This window comes from Pelodiscus sinensis, chromosome 3, assembly GCF_052426305.1.
Source record: "Pelodiscus sinensis isolate ZL-2025 chromosome 3, ASM5242630v1, whole genome shotgun sequence".
Lineage (NCBI taxonomy): Eukaryota > Metazoa > Chordata > Testudines > Trionychidae > Pelodiscus > Pelodiscus sinensis.
This window is the reverse complement of record NC_143054.1, coordinates 175,634,696-175,653,489: the sequence shown is the minus strand read 5'-3', so window position 1 is coordinate 175,653,489 and position 18,794 is coordinate 175,634,696. Positions and strand designations below refer to the sequence as shown.

Genomic DNA, 18,794 nt, shown 5'->3' with positions numbered 1-18,794 from the left:
CTAACATCCTCCCTACCAGCTGCTTTTCTCCCACTCTCCCTTCCTTTTCTCCCTGTGCCTGAAGGAGTGTAAACAGGCTACTTCTCTTTGAATGGTTCCTTGAAATATGTACTAACTACATATGCCAAACAATCTGTTCACTTTTATTTAGTTGTGACATGCTGAGTAAGCTTACCAGGCCTGAAGAAGAGCTCTGTGTGCTCGAAGCTTGTCTCTCTCACAATCAAATACAAAGATATTACTTCACCCACATTGTCTCTCTAATTGTCTCATTGTCTGTTTGGTTCTTTGGTTTAATTTTGCTATATATCTACATTCTATTATAATGCTCTAAAATTAATATCCTTTATTAGGGTGTCAATATACACGCTAATGCTCAATCATTGAGCCTATCTGAAGTTAAGGTCATTATCGAATCCCAACAGACTATCCATCGTGAAAACGTAAGGCTCTTATCCACCAGCATTCTACTGAAATCAGCGCAATGCCCTTCCATCTTTGGTTGGCTGTTCAGAAAAGGCAAAACTGGCACTTGTCCAATATGTCAATGCTGGGGAAAAAAGCTACACTGAAAGTCACTTGGAGGAGAAAGATCAGCCTCTATTGAATGTCTGCCATCTCCCTGCCAGGCTGTGTCTGTATGGCTACGTCTACACTGGCATGATTTTCCGAAAATGCTTTTAACGGAAAAGTTTTCCGTTAAAAGCATTTTCGGAAAAGCACATCTAGATTGGCAGGATGCTTTTCCGCAAAAGCACTTTTTGCGGAAAAGCGTCCGTGGCCAATCTAGACGTGGTTTTCCGCAAAAAAGCCCCGATCGTCATTTTCGCGATCGGGGCTTTTTTGCGGAGAACACTACTGTGCTATTTACACTGGCCCTTTTGGGCAAAAGTCTTTCGGAAAAAGACTTTTGCCCAAACGGGAGCAGCATAGTATTTCCGGAAAAGCACTTATGATCTTACATGAGATTGTCAGTGCTTTTCCAGAAATTCAAGCGGCCAGTGTAGACAGCTGGCAAGTTTTTCCGCAAAATCAAATGATTTTACAGAAAAACTTGCCAGTCTAGACACAGCCTATGGGTGTTCCTAGATACAGGCCCAAAAGAAGACCTCAGTAGTATGTAGCATTGTTCTGGGGTTTTATAGGATCCTACAAATTTCTTGTACACTGAAAAGAGCTTCCTTTGCACAGCTCATTGCAGGGGAGGAGCAGTGCTTCCTAATCCAGTTGCCCACCTGTCCACAGGAATTGGCTTAGAGGAGGAAGCCTTGTAAAGGACTGGAGAAGACTTGTTCCATGAAAGTAATCAAAGTCAGCCCAAGCCATTCTTGCGCCCCGGGCTCCGGATGGGCAGCGCTGCCCCCAGGTGCGCAGCTCATTCTTGAGCCATGGGCCCTGGCAAGATGGAGAGCCACATCCCCAGCTAGCTACTCCCTTCCTGGTGGGGCAGCCCCCAGAGTTCATCCTGAAATATCTCTGTGCCCCATGCTCACTGTCCCCAGTGGTGATTGTGTAGTATCATGTCCTCCCATTCAGTCCTCCCCCTTTCCATGTAATGGAAAGCAATCAAACTCCAAGCCCAACCCATTTTCTTGCCACAACCAAACCCTGACCTTGATTTAATTTAGGATAAGAAGATGCTTAGCAAAGTTGGTAGTCCCAGTTAACGTTTAGAGGAGTTATTGACCAAATGGCCTCGAGGACAGACAGACCCACAGGCCTCTGAAGCCTGTGAAATAGAAGCCTCTGAAATAGATGTATAGATGTCCTGCAAGTCCAGTTGATTTAAAGTACCGCAGATGTACTCTTCATGTGTGGCAACCATCAATTAATTACAGTTTCCTACTTTAAGTTTCTAAACTTGTTTATAGCCCAGTTCTACTTTCACCAGCAAAAGCCCCCACGGATTTCACTGTACACTGAGTTCAGGTTTGGTCCTCCATGGAAAGCTACTTCCCTATGGGTATGTCTACACTGCAGCATTTTACCACAAAAAACAGCCTCTCCCTCTTTATCCTGCACAGTTGGACCAGCCATCGCTGAGGGGCGATCCATGCAACAGAGGCAGCCACCAGACCCCAAGGGAAGTGCACAAAGGTCTAGAAAGACCTCCTGAGGCAGCATGGGGGCATCCTGCGCGACACGCAGGAAACCCTGTCCCAGAAGGTCCGGGAGGCCACAGAATAGCAGAACCGCATGAGGGGCCAGCTTGTGCAGCAGGGCGACAATATGTGTGCCATCATGTGGGAAATGATGGCACACCTGACTGCTGTCCCTGCTCCTGCCTCCCACCCTCCTGCCACCCTTGCTATGCCCATTCCTCCACCTCCTGTCCCCCAAGTGATGCCTCTGCTCCTTCCCCCTACTATGCCTATGCCCTCTACCCGTACCCCTACCCCCCAGCCATCCCTCACCCTGCTCCAGCCCCCCTTCCTGACCAGTTCCTTCTTGTCCCAGGCCCCACCCAACCCCAAGTTCACCGAGGTCCCTGGACCCAAGGTGACATTTCCAGCCACTCCAGGTTCCACTCCCAGCGCTGAGCCTCCCTCCTCAGTCTCCCATCCAGATTCTCAGCACCTTTCTTCCCCAGTTTATTTTATTATTTTTAAAAAAATACAAAGTTTGTTTTGTTCAAATCAAAACAGGTATGTAAGAGTTCAGGGAAGGGGGGAAGTGAGGGGTTGTGGTGGGAAAGGGATAGTGGAGTAAGGCACAGGCCCCTAGTGGGGAGGCCTTGGGGAGAATTACTGAGGACCTTGTGAGAAACTCTCCCTCAGGGCCTCCCAGATGTGCACCCTCAACTGATGGGCTTGGAGGATGGCAGCTGTGCATGGCTGCTTGAAGGCTCTCCCTTTGCAGCCGGCCTCTGATCCCCACCGTGGTAGAAAGGCCTCTCCCTTCCTCTCCACAATGTTGTGGAGGACACACCTTGGGGATGTTGTGCTTCCCCACATCCACAAGATGAAGTTAATAAAGACAAATGCAAAGTGCTCCACTTAGGAAGGAACAATCAGTTTCACACATACAGAATGGAAAGCGACTGTCTAGGAAGGAGTACGGCAGAAAGGGATCTAGGGGTTATAGTGGACCACCAGCTGAATATGAGTCAACAATGTGATGCTGTTGCAAAAAAAAAAAAAAAAAACATGATTCTGGGATGCATTAACAGGTGTGTTGTGAGCAAGACACGAGAAGTCATTCTTCCCCTCTACTCTGCGCTGGTTAGGCCTCAGTTGGAGTATTGTGTCCAGTTCTGGGCACTGCATTTCAAGAAAGATGTGGAAAAATTGGAGACGGTCCAGAGAAGAGCAACAAGAATGATTAAAGGTCTAGAGAACATGACCTATGAAGGAAGGCTGAAGGAATTGGGTTTGTTTAGTTTGGAAAAGAGAAGATTGAGGGGGACATGACAGCAGTTTTCAGGTATCTAAAAGGATGTCATAAGGAGGAGGGAGAAAACTGGTTCATCTTGGCCTCTGAGGATAGAACAAGAAGCAATGGGCTTAAACTGCAGCAAGGGAGGTTTAGGTTGGACATTAGGAAAAAGTTCCTAACTGTCAGGGTGGTTAAACACTGAAATAAATTACCTAGGGAGGTTGTGGAATCTCCATCTTTGGAGCTATTTAAGAGTAGGTTAGATAAATGTCTATCAGGGATGGTCTAGACAGTACTTGGTCCTGCCATGAGGGCAGGGGACTGGACTTGATGACCTCTTGAGGTCCCTTCCAGTCCTAGTATTCTATATTCTATGATTGAGGCGGGACAGGAGGTACCTGAACCTCTCCTTCAGGTGCCCAAAAGTGCATTCCACCTTCATGTGGGCTCAGCTGAGGTGGGCATTGAATTGGTCCCTGCTGGATTCCAGGTGGTCAGTGTACAGTTTCATCAGCCACAGCATCAAAGTGTATGCTGGCCCCGCACGATGCACAGCGGCATCTGCATGTTCCCAGTGCCAAAGTCATGCTGGGAGAAGAATGTGCCTGCCGCCAGCTTCTGGTAGAGGCTGGAGTTTCTAAATACATGGGCATCAGGTGGTCATGCATCCTGTATGATCACCTGATGAATATGTCCTTAAACTATCCACGGTGGTCAACTTTGCCTGCAGCACCATCAAGAAATAGCCCTTCCTATTGATGTTCTGGGTGGCTCGATGATGTGGTGCGTGGATTAGGATGTGGGTTCCATCAACCACTCCACCACAGTTGGGGACCCCCGGAACGGCAAATCCTGCAACTATTGGGTCCAGGTCTCCTAGGCCAATGACTGTGCATCAGGATGGAGTTGATAGCCTTCACAACCTACAGAAGGAGACAAACAAACACGCAAAACACAGAATGAGAGGGAGTGCCTGAGCCCTTAGGAGGCTTTCTCCCCCATCCCAAACATCCCAGGAGCCACCCCTTATGAGGCCGCCCCCACCCCCAGCAGCAGGGCTGTGTGAGGGTGGGACAGCACAACCCCCCGGGGATGAGGCTTCCCCCCCAATCCTAGCCCACCCCACCCCCCTTTCCCTAGGGTCCCCTTTTCCAATATTCTCTCTCTTCCAGGGACTGCAGTCTGAGAGTGCCTCACCTCCATGAGGAAGGCCCTGACAGTGGACTTTCCCACACCGAACTGATTGCCCACCAGCCAGTAAACTGTCCAGAACTGTCCAGATGGCAATAGCAACCCATTTCTCCAGGGGAATGGCAGGCCACAGGTGGATGTCCCATCATTGGAGGTCAGGGGCAAGGCATGCACACAGCTCCTTAAAAGTGGCCTTTTGCATGTGGAAGTTTTGGAGCCACTGCTGGTCATTCCACCACTCCATAACCATCCGGTCCCATTAGTTGGAAATGGTGTCCAGCTTCCAAAATTGTCTCTCCACTGTGGGGTGCAGTTGCAAGGGCATCGCTCCCTCACACCGGGAGAGGGTCTCAATAATGACCTCGGTGTCAAGTTCATGCAGGGCCATGAAGGCAGCCTTCAAAAACTGCTACAGAAACTGCAGCATGGCAGTGTGGGGCTGCCACATGCCCAGAGGCAGCTCAGGCTCCATGGCTAGGAGTGTGCTGTGGCGTCCAAAAGCTGGGCAACTAGAGCTTTGCCGTCCCTTGCAAAGGTAGGCAAGCATGCAGCAGAAGCAGAGAAATGGATATCTAGGGGGCCCTTAGACCACAGCACTTGGAAGCAACTCCTGACCTAATACCCTGCCTGAACTGGTTCTGGGTGGCCTTGTATGCGAGATAGTGTCCAATCAGTGTGGACGTTATGTTCCAAAAAAGAAGATCACTTTTTCATTGTGCTTTTGCTGTGTAGATGCTCTCCTTCGAAAAAAGTGTTTCCAGGAGATCTCTTTTGGAAAAGCTTCTTTCGAAAGAAGCTTGCAGTCTAGACGTAGTCTAAACAGAAGCTGAAGAATTGTGGTGTAAAGCAGGTACTGCAGCCACACATTCTGAACAGGAGACTTAAGTATATAGTCCTAAAACTTACTGCTATCAGTATTTACAATATTGCTCAACTTTGTTATTCCTTAATTTTTCCTTAATTAAGATTACTTTTCCCTCCACAACATAAAACAAGGGCTGATTGACTATCATCAAGATCATTGCACTAGTTCTGAATTTACTCCCTTGGGTACCTAATTATTTCTAGTTCTTCAGTCAGTGAATGTGACAGCAGCTGTGTGGTAGTGTTACCTTTTGGTGTGACTATCCTTAAACATACATATCTTCACATATATCTTATTCTGCACATACATAGCTAAATGCCATTCTCCTTAAGACCCAGTAGCTTGGTAAATCCTAAATGCAAAACTGCTATATTTCAGGTGTGGGGAAAAGTTTTCAAGGGGAATGCTGCACATCCTTGGTGCCTTACTTCTCTGCAACTGCATTTAGGGGGGTTTTCAATTGTTACTCTAAACTAGAGGCTAAATACCATTTTCTCCCACCAAAGAAGACAGGCGGAGGCCTCACCTGCTCTTATGGGTTAGGAGCAGAGGGGTTGATGCTCAAAGCCACTTGGCTTCATATAGGTCATCCTTATATTCAGTTACAATTCTTTTCAAGTAATTCTTACAGTGGTTAACTTAATCTTCCAGGATTCCTAGAACCACCTTAATTTGAAGCACTATGACAAGACGGTGAGTGTACTTATTATCAGTTTATACTGAACATGATTTCACCATGTACACCCCCCCCAAAAAAAAAATTCTGTCTCCACTGGTACTGGGCACACATAAAAAGCTTGGGCTGGAACTTAATCCTTAAAATCAAAGAAGATAAGGATAGGATGAGACCTCAGGAGGTCATCTAGTCCATCCCTCGGTTCAAAACAGGTCTACCCCCAACTAAATCATTCCAACCAGGGCCGTGTCAAGCCTTGCCTTAGAAACTTCTAAGGATGGAGATTCCACTGCCTCACTAGATAACCCATTCCAATCCTTCCTCCTCCTCCTAGTGAAATAGTTTTTCCTAATATCCAACTTAGACCACCCCCACTGAAACTTGAGACCATTGCTTCTTGTTCTGTTATCTGCCATCACCTAGTATAGCCTGGCTCCATCCTCTTTGGAACCTTGCAACTGCCATGTATTTGGTATTTGGTCCTGCCATGAGGGCAGGGGACTGGACTCGATGACCTCTCGAGGTCCCTTCCAGTCCTAGTATTCTATGATTGTATGATTCAGGTAGTCGAAGGCTACTATCAAATTCCCTTCCCCTCTCACACACACACACTTCTATTCTTCAAATTAAATAAGCCCCATTCCCTCAGCCTCTCCTCATAAATTACATGATCCAGCCTCCCATGACTTGTGTTGCCCTCTGTTGGGCTCTCTCAAATTTGTTCACCTCCTTTCTGTGGGAGGTGGGAGGAGTAGAGGCAAAAGTGGATACCCAAATCTCTAGGAGTTTGTCCCTCCTTGGATTTTTCCAAAGACCTGGTCAGAAGTAGAGGAAAGGTCCACAGTGTAATTAAGCCAATGTTTTGGAAAACATACTACACCTTTGCTTCTTCTCTGTAACCTCCGAGTCCCTCCCATTTTCCCCATTCATTGCTACATCCTTTTCTTCTTTTTTGCCCAATTTTTCTCATCTTCCTTTGCCCTTGCTTTATTTTTTTCCTTTCCGGACTCTCTTCCTTCACCTCTCCCTCCAGCACAACCAAAGAACGAGGAAGCAGTATTGAGTAGACGTGTGGGAGAGGAAAAAAAATAGTAGGCAGGGTATGATATGTCTCACCCTGCAAATAGTCCAGACATAGAATACAATGTGATAGGCACACACAAAGAGGGAAACCAATACATTTACACAGAAAACATACAGTGCCATGGGAGCCCTCCTTTTGGTGTGAGTAAATTTTCCTGTACCCTCAGCTTCATTATTCTTTGTTTCTGAGATAAATAATGTTCAGCAGTTGAAAGCGGGGAGGAACAAAACCCATATGACATGTAGGTACTATGGGCGCTCATATGGGTGACTTCCTGGAAAAAGAGGTCCTGGAAAGGGCAGGGCTGATGAAACACTATCAACATTTTTTCTCAAGAGAAAGTTAAGTTTGCAGCTAAACCATTTCTTTTCAAAAGTTTTTTATTTTTTTTTAATTTTTATTTTTTCAAACCATTTGCCTTGCCTTACTCTGGGGACAGCCTGTGGTACATCTTTTAAATTCAGGGAGCCCATATGAAAGCATAATGCATCATCACAGTACTTCCAAATTGAAACGTTTTGATTTCACGGAAATTTTTCTTTTTTAAAAAAATTTCAATTTTCTGACTGGATCTGTTTGAGTGATATGTAGGAGATGAGAAGAAGAGCCAACTGGCATCACATGATATTAACCTTGCTACCCTTGATCTTGAGATGTAGTGTACTGCGATTGTGGACACCAGAATTAGGCATGTACATTTCTGAGGAGACAAAAAATAAATGATGGAGACTACTCTTCATACCCCCTGAAACATGGAAAACCTGTCCTTGAAGCCTTCTATTCAGAGAAGCCATTCTCCTCTTCCTATCTGCCCTTTCTGTCATTATTTTTCTCCCCCAACAAGAACCATTTCTGTCTCTCTTTTTTTTCGGAATTAAGTCCCAAGAAGCTCTAGCTAGATAAGTCTCATGTAATTTCACAGGTAATACATGCTGATACAAAACTTTGAAAGATTTTCAGATGAACATAAAAATGGCATAAAGGTGCATTTTCTATTCCCCATGGACAGAAGCAGGTGATGCTTAACACGAAACTTGAACATTTCTGGTGTTCTCAGGCTCATAAGTAAATTAATGAAGGTATTCAGGAAATAAGAAACTGCAGCAAATTCAATGAGAAATAAAGCTGCACAAAACATGGGGAGGAGGGAGAACTGTGTTTTTAGCTAATCATAATTGTCCATCATGGCTCTTTCATCAACTTTGTATACAACATCCCAAATAAATGCTAGCCAGCAAATATATTGCATATTTTTGAGGTGTCTATCACAACTTTTAATTTAAAGTTTAATTTTAAAATCCTTGGTTCCCTGTCTTTCTTTATTCTTGCCCTATGCAGAAGATAATTAAATTCCAACAGAACAGAAGCTAATTTGTGTATTTAATAGGGAGTTGCTTTCAAATACAGGCAGTCCCCGGGTTACATGGATCCGACTTACATCGATCGGATCCCTACTTACAAACGGGGTGAGGCAACCCCGCACTAGCTGCTTCCCCCCAGCAGACCAGGAAGACGCGAAGCTAGCGCCCCCCCGCAGCAGACCAAGGAGACGCAGAGCGGCTTTTCTCAGCAGACACCTCAGCTTGAGAATAAAGGACTGAGGGAAGTGAGGTGTGGGAGAATAAAACTGAGCTCTGGAGAAATGTTTGGCTAGAGTTTCCCCTACATTATGTACCAGTTCCGACTTACATACAAATTCAACTTAATAACAAACCTACAGTCCCTATCTTGTACATAACCCGGGGACTGCCTGTAGTATTACAATTCCTTTCCAAATCACTAAATGTATATCAGCATTGTAGGAAATCATATAGTTTAAAGCCTCACATCTCAGACTTTGTTTTTTGTTTTTTGGGTTTTTTTTAATTTGTTGGTCTCTTGTGAACTCTCTCTGATTTGTCCACATCCTTTCAGGGAGGTGGGGTGTGTGTATGTGTGTGTGTCAAAACTGGATGCAATATCTACCACAACCCAATTACCCCCCATTTTTGAAACAGGCTATGCTACTACTACTCTTGGAAGTTTGGAAATAGCCAGAGGCTAGTGTAGTGTTAGGTTACTCAGACTGCCTATCTTCTCCAGCTGTACTCCTGGCTGTAGTTATGGGTGTTAGTTTTACAGAAGCTATCATATGCATTCCTAATTTTATCTAAGGAATTTAGTTATGATATTTCCACATCAAACACCATTTATTTTCAATTAAATGTTAGGCAATGATGGTCTTTATTCTCCTGTCTTTTTTTTTTAATTCTAGAAAGGTAAACCATGGTTTTGCAAATAAAAGCAAATGAAGAGCCATAGGATAAGTATGCTGGGTGACGCATACAATAATGGGTGATGATAGGGTTAAAAAAGCTAGTTAGAAACGAACCCCTTGAAATTCTCTGTAGCTTCTGCTAAAAGTATAATTCGTATTCAGATCTGGGGAGAACCCATCATTTTATGAATTGTTTAAGCCCTTGAAAAAGGGTAATAGTGGAGTAATACTTTCATAAAAAGTTCAATTGTCAATAGTTGTCAGTTATGTCAGCCTTGGGTTTTACCAGCTGACATGAAAATAGAGGAAAAGTTAATTCAAGTGAAAAGAATTGAACTTAACTATTTGCCCTAAACATCAACCCACTGCCAGCTGGCTCTCTCTCAAAGGCTGAAAAGTTAAATTCAAATAAATGACATTGTGTTTTGTTGTTGTGAATCTTTACATATTCAAGTTCCAGATGAGGCTAGAAAGAAATTGCAAAATACAAGGAAAGTTATTAAGGAGAGCTGCATGGAAATGAAGATTCTGCTTCACAAAAAGGATTTCAACATTTAAATCTGGTTTGATTCAAAACATAAACAAAACCTGAAAATTTTGAAATTCTCCATGACAGAAAACATTTTTTTTCTGATAGATTAGATTAAATATTTCACAAATCAAAATGTTAATTTTGGTTCTATTACATGTTACAATAGACAATTTTGTAAAGATTAAAATGAAAAGTTGTTTCAAAATAAAAATGGAAAAGGTCATTACAAAAGAGTCAAAATAGAATGCTTTGACATTTGCAAAATTTTCCCACCAACCCTGTTTTTACTCTGAAACAAAACTTTGCTGAAATCTATGTACTTACAACAATGGTGACATCATAAAGCATTTCATTTGCATAGAACTGCATTTTCTGACCACCTGTACCAGTCAGTCACAGTGTCTCTGTTCTGACTAGAAGCAAGAAACACCCTATTGCATTGTTTATAGGTTCTTACAAGAAAGCCTATTTATATTGCAATTTAAAGGCACAAGAGATACGATATTCCAAACTATATATATATAAGGGAGTTACTCACCTCATGCAGTAACGAGTGTTCTTCGAGATTCGTTGTGATGATATTGGTGTCCCCTTGGATCGTTCAGCAATGAAAATAAAAAGTCTTTCGGATTTACGAAATGGTTTTGTTCTTTCTAGGAAGAAGGCCAGAGCCCTCCGGATGTCCAGAGTGTGCAGGCTGGCGTCTGTCTGCGAAGAATGCGGTTTTGGGAAAAAGGTAGGTAGTACGATCGGTTTGTTGAGATGGAATTCTGTACATATCTTTGGCAAAAACGTGGGGTGGGGTCTCAGTATTACCCTATCCTTAGTGAAAACTGTGTAAGGAGGTTCTGACATTAGTGCTCCGAGTTCGCTCACCCTCCTGACGGAGGTAATGGCTAATAGGAAGCAGACTTTCATAAAAAGGAAGGGAAGTGGTACTGTTGCCAGTGGCTCAAAGGGAGGTCTGGTGAGGCAATTCAAAACAAGATTTAGGTCCCATAAAGGGGGTGGGGCCTTACGTGAAGCGTAGGTAGCGTCTGTGGGCGGGGTGGATGGTTACATGGAAATAGGCATCTTGGAGGTCGAGGGCTGCGAACCAGTCTCCTCGATCTAGCGCAGGAATGATTGCGGAAAGAGTGACCATCTTGAAACGCTGTCTCTTGAGAAATTTGTTCAGTTTGTGGAGATCCAATATAGGTCTCCAGCCCCCTGTTCTTTTTTCGGTCAGGAAATAATTCGAGTAAAACCCCCTCTCGTGGAACTCTCTAGGTACCCTTTCTATAGCCCCAATGGCAAGGAGCCAATTGACTTCTTGTTTTAGAAGGTCCTCGTGAGAGTGGTCCCTGAAAAGGGACAGGGTAGGGGGAAGGGTAGGGGGGATAGAAATAAAAGGGATGGTATAGCCCACTCGAATTATCTCTAGGACCCAGCGGTCCGATGTTATGGATTCCCACTGTGGGAGGAAGGCAAGCAAACGGTGGTTGAATAGATGGCCATGTTGAGGTGCGAGATCGAGTGGGAGGTCTTGCAGACCCTCGACCAAATGTTCAAATTTGCTGCTTAGATGGTTGGTTGGCTGGCGGGCGGGCTTGGTTGGGTTGCCTTCTGGGACCTCGCTGTCTTGGTCTGTTGTCCTCATAAGGCCTCTGTGGTCAATTGTATTGTCCATATCGGTATCGATTATATGAATTATATGGAGTGTATCATCTGCGTTTATATGGTGGCGTGCCCATGCCTAGCGTGCGAAGTGTGGACTTAGAATTTTTGCTGTTATGGAGCATTTCGTCCGTACTAGCTGCAAATAGCTTTTGTTTGTCAAATGGCAAGTCCTCCACTTTGGGCTGGAGTTCGCGTGGAACTCCAGATGACTGGAGCCAAGAGGCTCTACGCATCACCACCGCTGTAGCTGTAACTTGGGCTGCAGTGTCAGCTACATCCATTGCCATTTGGAGAGCGGCGCGGGCGATCATATGGCCCTCATGAACTATTGATTTTAAGATGGGTCTTTTGGAGTCGGGGAAATGCGCCATTAGTTCTCCCAGTTTTGAGTAGTTGTCAAAGTTGTGATTTGCTAAAAGAGCAGAGTAATTTGATATTCTGGGTTGAAGAGGAGTATACTTTCTTACCAAAGGAGTCCAACTTTTTGTGGTCCTTGTCTGTATTGCCCGTCCTATACTGTGGAAACTTCGCTCGTTGTTGTACTGAGTCCACGACCAGTGAATTAGGTTGTGGGTGAGTGAAGAGAAAGTCGTTGTCTTTTGAGGGGACAAAGTACTTCCTGTCAATTTTCCTGTTAGTTGGTTGGATAGATGCAGGGGTCTTCCAGAGATCTTCTGAAGTCTCCATTATTGCCTCGTCTATAGGTAGGGCAATCTTGCCCTGTAGTGTCGGATGTAGATTCTTTAACAATTGATATTGTTTCTTCTGCACCTCTTGCAGGGAGACATTCTGGCTTGTCGATACTCTCTTGAATAGTTCTTGGAACTGTTTCAGATCGTCAATCGTTCCAGTGTCTGATGGTACTACGGCATCCTCTGGTTGTGCATCAAGGGCATCAGATTGTGTGATGTTTACTGACTGAGTATCTGAGTCGTTGTTTGAGATTCATTCCACCTCATCCTCCAAAAAACTTGCAGGAGTTAGGGGTTGTGGCCGAGGCAAACTTCTCCGGGATGCAATGGAACGAGGTGGGGAGCGATGTCCATATGGCTCCCAGTGTTCCCACGGTCCCCATTGTGGTGGATAAGGTGGAGGTGGGTAAGGCCAGTATGGGTGCCATGGGCCATGTTGTGGCGGAGGCCTATAATGGTGAGAGCGAGCCTTCCCAGGTGATGGATGTCGTGAGGAATAGACCGTGTGGTGGTCATCATCAGGAAGGGGAGCGTCGTGGAGAGACGATGGTGACATCGATCTGGGAGGGGATCGCCTTGACGGAGACCCCTCAGGAGAGTAAGAAGCAGAGGGCAGGCACAGATAATGATGTCCACTGTATGGATCAGTCTCTTGTTGGGGCTGATCCCTAGGAGTCTTATCTGGCTGCTTGTCTGACTGTGGGAGGACCAGTGGAGCATTTGCTGTTGCCAGAGGCTTCGTAGGCTGCCCATCGTTTTGCTGCGGTGCCGTGGCTTTAAGAGGCACTGCAGCTTTAAGCCGCGATGTAGGTTTCGGCGCTGCGGAGGCTTGGAGCAGCGCTGGGGCTGGAAGCGGTGCCGGGCTCTGAAGCGGCACCGCGGTTTGAATTGGCGCCAGCTTTTCATGCTGTGCCGGCTGCTGAGGACGGTCCCGGGGCGCCGCAGAGGCTTGAAGCGGTGCCGGGACTGAAATCGGTGCCGCGCTTGCAAGCGGCACCGCGGTTTGAAGCAGCGGCGGCTTTTCATGCCGTGCCGGCTGCTTGGAGCACTCCTGGGGCCGCTCAGCTGTTGAGCGCCCCGATACCGGCGCGGAGTGGGAGGATCGCCCCGAAGCCTTAGTGGCAGGGGACTTCCCATGCTGGTGTGCCTTTCCTTTATGTTTGGGAGAGGAAGAGGCTGGGAGAGAGCGGGATGCCCTGGGTCTCGGGGTATTTTTGGAAGGCGGCGGAGGCTCTTGCTGTGGTGCAGATTGTTCTCCCGCAGGCTGTAGAGCTTTTTCAAATAAAATCATCCTGAGGCGGAGCTCACGATCTTTTCTGGCTCTCGCCGTCAGGGAATTGCAGTGGGTACAGTTGTGGGGAGAGTGAGTCTCCCCCAAACACCGTATGCAGTCCGAGTGGCCGTCTGAAGCCGGCATTGGGTCCCGGCATTGAGCGCACTTTTTAAACCCTGAGGAGCCGGACATTGCAGGCTCTCTCGCTCTTGAAATTACTATATTGCTATAGTTTATGTGGTTTACTTCTTCTCCTTCTTCTTTTTTTTTTTTAAGTCTTTATGTGTTTCTTGTTTGACAGGCGGGAGAAAGCCGGTTCACCAGAGTCTCGGTCTGAGGTAAGTTCAAGCCCCCCCTGAGGGGGGGGATTTAACTAATCTATTTTTCCTATTTCTAGTTTTTTTTTTTTTTTTATAAAGAAACAGGGAAAGAGTAACTAGGATAACAGGGGAAGCTAAACTATGCCTAAATTAGTAAGAGGAAAGCAGTCAGATAATCTGACAGGGAGCTCCTAACTGCTCCGTCCGCTGACGAGGGCGGCTAAAGAGGAACTGAAAGGGAGGGGGTTGAGTCACGTTCCTCAGGAGGCGGGAAGGGCTCGAGATGCCTCCTGGGAATGCGTGGCTCAACAGGGGAAACTGCTATACAAAGCTCCGATCTGCGGCTCAGGGCAACCCTTCACCTACAGTGGAGCACCCACAGGGACACTACTCGAAGAAGAAATATATGTTATCCTGACAGTCAATATTACTTTACTGATCCTTCTTTCTTTCCTCAAATCCTGCACTCAGTCTTCCTTTTTTCATAGTTTCTCTTCTTTATTTCCCACCATTTGCCTATGGCTATTTCACAGGCACGGTGCCAACAAGTGGAGATAAAATTGCTGGGTTAATCAGGATTTATATTCCCCAGATATCTCTGTGCACACACAGTATCTCTCTCCCCCACACTATCTGCAATAGAGTAAAAGTGGCAAGTTATAAGATCAGTCATCTGGATCTTTCCTTCACCACTGATTGGAGTTTCTTATCACTCAATAGCAGCCTTATCCAATACTGCCAGCGAGTAACCATCTTTGCACCCTTTCCTTAGTTGGTTCTCCCTAAGCACATAACTCACTGATCATTGTAAGTTGTGTCCCCCACCTCCATGTCCACTCAATAAAGTATAAGAGTCCTCTGTAGCTGACAACAGAAAGGCTACTAATCTTAGCTGAGATACATATGCTTCTAGTCTTGGAGATCACTGCTGTAAGTCAGGATGGCAGCCCTACTCCCACCCTAGCTGTTCATGTTTAGTTGCTTTGGGATCTAGCCACTACTGTCAATAGACCAACTGACTCTCCATGTCAGTACTAGTTAGATCCACCTATTTCTCCATTCCTCAGATAATGCATAAATCTGTATTGACATCTCTGCTACAGAACATGATTTGTTGTGTTTGGTATTCCTATGTTCATCACCTGAGAGTTTGTGTGTCTCTGATTGTTCATGTTTCCCCACACAGTAATTTACAGGATTACTTTAGCAATAAGGAATCACATCTCACCGACATCAAAAAAGAAGCTTCCCTACAGAATGAAGGAAATACCTAAAGAAATAAAGTAGAGAGGAAATTCAGAGATGACTTCACAATTGGTACCTTTCAAACAGCTGGATTGCGATTTCACTGTTACACATCTCTTCTGCAGAAATAATTTTTCACCGAATCCCTACCCATTTTATTGTTCATTGTTATAAGCATTTATTTTGATGGACACTAGTGAATCTGTACATGTGCACCTATTCTCACACTGATCACATTGCATTTGTTATTGATTCTAGTGCTCACATATAATATGTAAATGGTATTCCAATGCCATTCTTCATTAGCTGCTCCCTGTATAGTTAAAGCATTTGTGAGATTCACCAACTGGAGTCCTACTTTTCAAAACCTGTATTTATGTGCGAAGAACCATTATTTTGTTTTTATTCTTATTTATCTGGTTTGCAGATTCCTCTGGTTCAAGTATTCAGCAGTTGTGAGAGGATCAGTATGGCCAAAATGCTGGAACTCTTTAGCTAAAACATGTCATCCTTCTCCTCCCAGCTATATCTGGAAGTGCTCTTTCCCACATTTAGCACATGCACCATTTCCAGACTTCCTCTGACACTGATGTAGATAGACTTCTGGATGATGCTAGGCCCAAGTTTATGTATGCAGTTCTAGAAACTGTATGCAATATTGTATTGGATTTTTTCCCAAAAGATATACTGAAATATTTTAGCATCAGAGGGTAATCTAAAAAAAAAAAGGTTCATTTCTAATGCTAGTGATAGTATATAAGAAAAATTAAACCTCAAACATGCCCAGTTTTTGCAGTTAAGTATAATACCACAATATAGTGTGTGCTTACTATTTTTTTACAAGTATTATATGTACCCTTTTCTCCTCCAAAAATTAGCAACTTTCTCTGAGCATGCCCTTGTGCATGATTAACTGTAGTGGCTGGACTTTGAAATTATAGCCCGTATGTGAAACGCCTTTTCACTAAACCTACACTTTAATACTCCCCCCACCCCTCGTCTGGACTAACATTAGGTTGCCATTAATATTTTACACTTCACCATTTCATTGTGTTTTGTCATTTTTACCCTCCCTCCCATTTCTTTTCCCTAAGTTTTGTTGCTCTGCATCCCCTCCCTATAAATGTAAAGGCTTCCTTACATTAGAATTCACTAGCTATAAATTGTTCTTCCCTCTTTTTATGCAATGACTTCATACACAAGCTGCTCTTTCTGGGTACATATTCTGTTATTCTCCTCCTCCCCTGCATTTCTTCTTCCTTTTGTTCTCATATTCCCTGTACTAACTCCACGGATGCTACTTGTGGTGATGGAAAGTGAAAAGGCTCCTTTTCATTGTTAACTATTAATCTATTTACTAATTTTATGGAACATGAATGAAGTTTATAAAAGCAGCAGGCTTTTTGAGCTCTGCAACTTTGGAAAAATTTAAGCTGATGATTTTTTGTTGTTATTATTCTTGTCCATAGGGGCAGATGATCCACTCAGGGAAGTATCCTGTTTAGCACACCAGAATCTTAAGAACAACTCCCCCAAAAACCCACCTGCTAGAAATGCTTTGTCATTTATTTACTTTGCTTTCAAGAACAATGACCATGTACTTTAAAAGAGTCAGTTTATTTAAAATTCTGCCCTACTCCAACTTCTATATTGCTTTTTGTATTCTGCCAGCAATTTCTGCTACTGTTATTGCCAACAAAACAACTCCTTACTTGATGTGTCTTGTTCCAACAGTGACCTTCAATATGCAAACGAAGGATGAAAAATGATGCTGTGAGGAACTTTCCCTTCAAAACATGCAGTGAGAGCAAAAAGATATCTGATTGAGCCAGATCTTAGAATACTGAGTAAGATTCTGTTCTAGGAACAGTATGCAATATTAGAGTGGTTTTTTTCTAAAAGATATACTGAAATATTTTAGAATTATGGGGTAATCTAAAAAAGGTTAATTTCTAATGGTATATAAGAGAAAAACCAGCTGTGGAAATATGTCAAAGGCACATTAAATATCATACCATATTTTAATATTAAATGTCATGCACACGAAGTCCACTTAAATGTGAGACTGTGCAGATAGTCTTTTCAAAATAATCCATGTGATTTCAAACCCTAGGCACAATTGAAAGATAGTAGAATTTAGGCTCCTTTGTGCCTAGTAACTTGAAAATGATACTTAAGAGTCTAAGGGTATGTCTACACTACCCCGCTAGTTTGAACTAGCGGGGTAATGTATGCATACCGAACTTGCTAATGAAGCCCGGGATTTGAATTTCCCGGGCTTCATTAGCATAAAGCCAGCGCCGCCATTTTTAAAAGCCGGCTAGTGCGAACCCCGTGCCGCGCGGCTACACGCGGCACGGGCTAGATAGTTCGAACTACGTAGCCATTCCGAACTATCTGTACGCCTCGTGGAACTATCTGTACGCCTCAAACTAGTGGGGTAGTGTAGACATACCCTTTGTCACTTAAGTGATTTTGCAAATGTTATTTTAAATCTTATGTTAGTGAACTTTATACTTCACAACATATTAAATGTCTGCAAAAAATATAAGTAGTTAGCTTTCTACCTGTTATTTACATGTTTCATTAGAAGCAGTATTGCAGATTCATTGACTTCTTCTACATGGTGCAACTAGAAATTACCGTGGTCATTCTGGAGTAACTTCTCATTTTGGGGACATGGAGTTTAGGTTAGTTGCCCCTCTTTGTTTTACCATAACATAATTGAGAGACAGTGGATAGCTGTGCCACCTCATGAATAGCTAAGAAATTAAAATAAAACTCTGAGAGTTGATGCTTTCTCTGGTTCACTTCTTGCTCTAGTGTAAAAGTAATCTGCTGCTTGTTCATATTATGAAGCTATTTCTTCCCCCTGCCAGATGAACTCATCTGTACACTACTGTATGAGATCAACTCCCACCAATTCATAATCTCTAATATTACCTCATTTCACTCTTTTGTTGCCACAGATGAAGCAAAGAAATGCCTTCACAGAATGTGTTCTCCACATGCACTGGCAAAGTGGGGAGTTCACTCATGGTAGTATGAATATATCTTATGCTCTTTTAGCTGCCCCCTAGGGCAAGTGATAATGTTACCTTTAGAAAATATTACAAAATGAAACTCAAATCACCATCACAGAAAGATGAAAACAGAAGAAACATTGAACAAACAACATCCAAAAGAAAAGAAAAAAGAAAATAAAATGTCAAATCAGGTTTTCCAGTGAGTGCAAATGTTAAGTAAATTGGACTATATTTGTTACATAATTTTGCTTGTGATATTTTTCCCTCTTTTGCAAAGATACTATATTTTCTAAAGCTAATTTAATGCAGTCCCTATTTCCCCGTCCTTAGTATTCTTCTCTATCATTATACCTACAAAGCAACATACACAAGTCCCAATCAACACTGGTGAGACACCTGGCATATTATGGTAACTGCTTATTGTGCTAGCTGCTATTGTCATTTTATTTCCTTGTGCTCTCCTCAACTCTTATTTTTTATAGTCTAAGGCTATGTCTAGACTGCAGGCTTCTTTCGAAAGAGGCTTTTTCGAAAGCATCTTTCGAAAGAGCCTCTTTCGAAAGATCGCGTCTAGACTGCAGGCGGATCTTTCGAAAGAG

General features: G+C 43.9%; 1 long non-coding RNA gene across 1 annotated transcript; it reads left to right on the top strand.

Moving 5' to 3' along the window:
- Positions 1 to 10,622: 10,622 nt before the first annotated feature.
- Positions 10,623 to 18,400, top strand: LOC149525189 (uncharacterized). Its single transcript, XR_016349058.1, has 5 exons — positions 10,623 to 10,716; positions 13,906 to 13,942; positions 16,904 to 17,016; positions 17,760 to 17,859; positions 18,139 to 18,400. It is a non-coding gene; the product is annotated as an uncharacterized LOC149525189 (long non-coding RNA).
- The last annotated feature ends 394 nt before the right edge of the window (positions 18,401 to 18,794 follow it).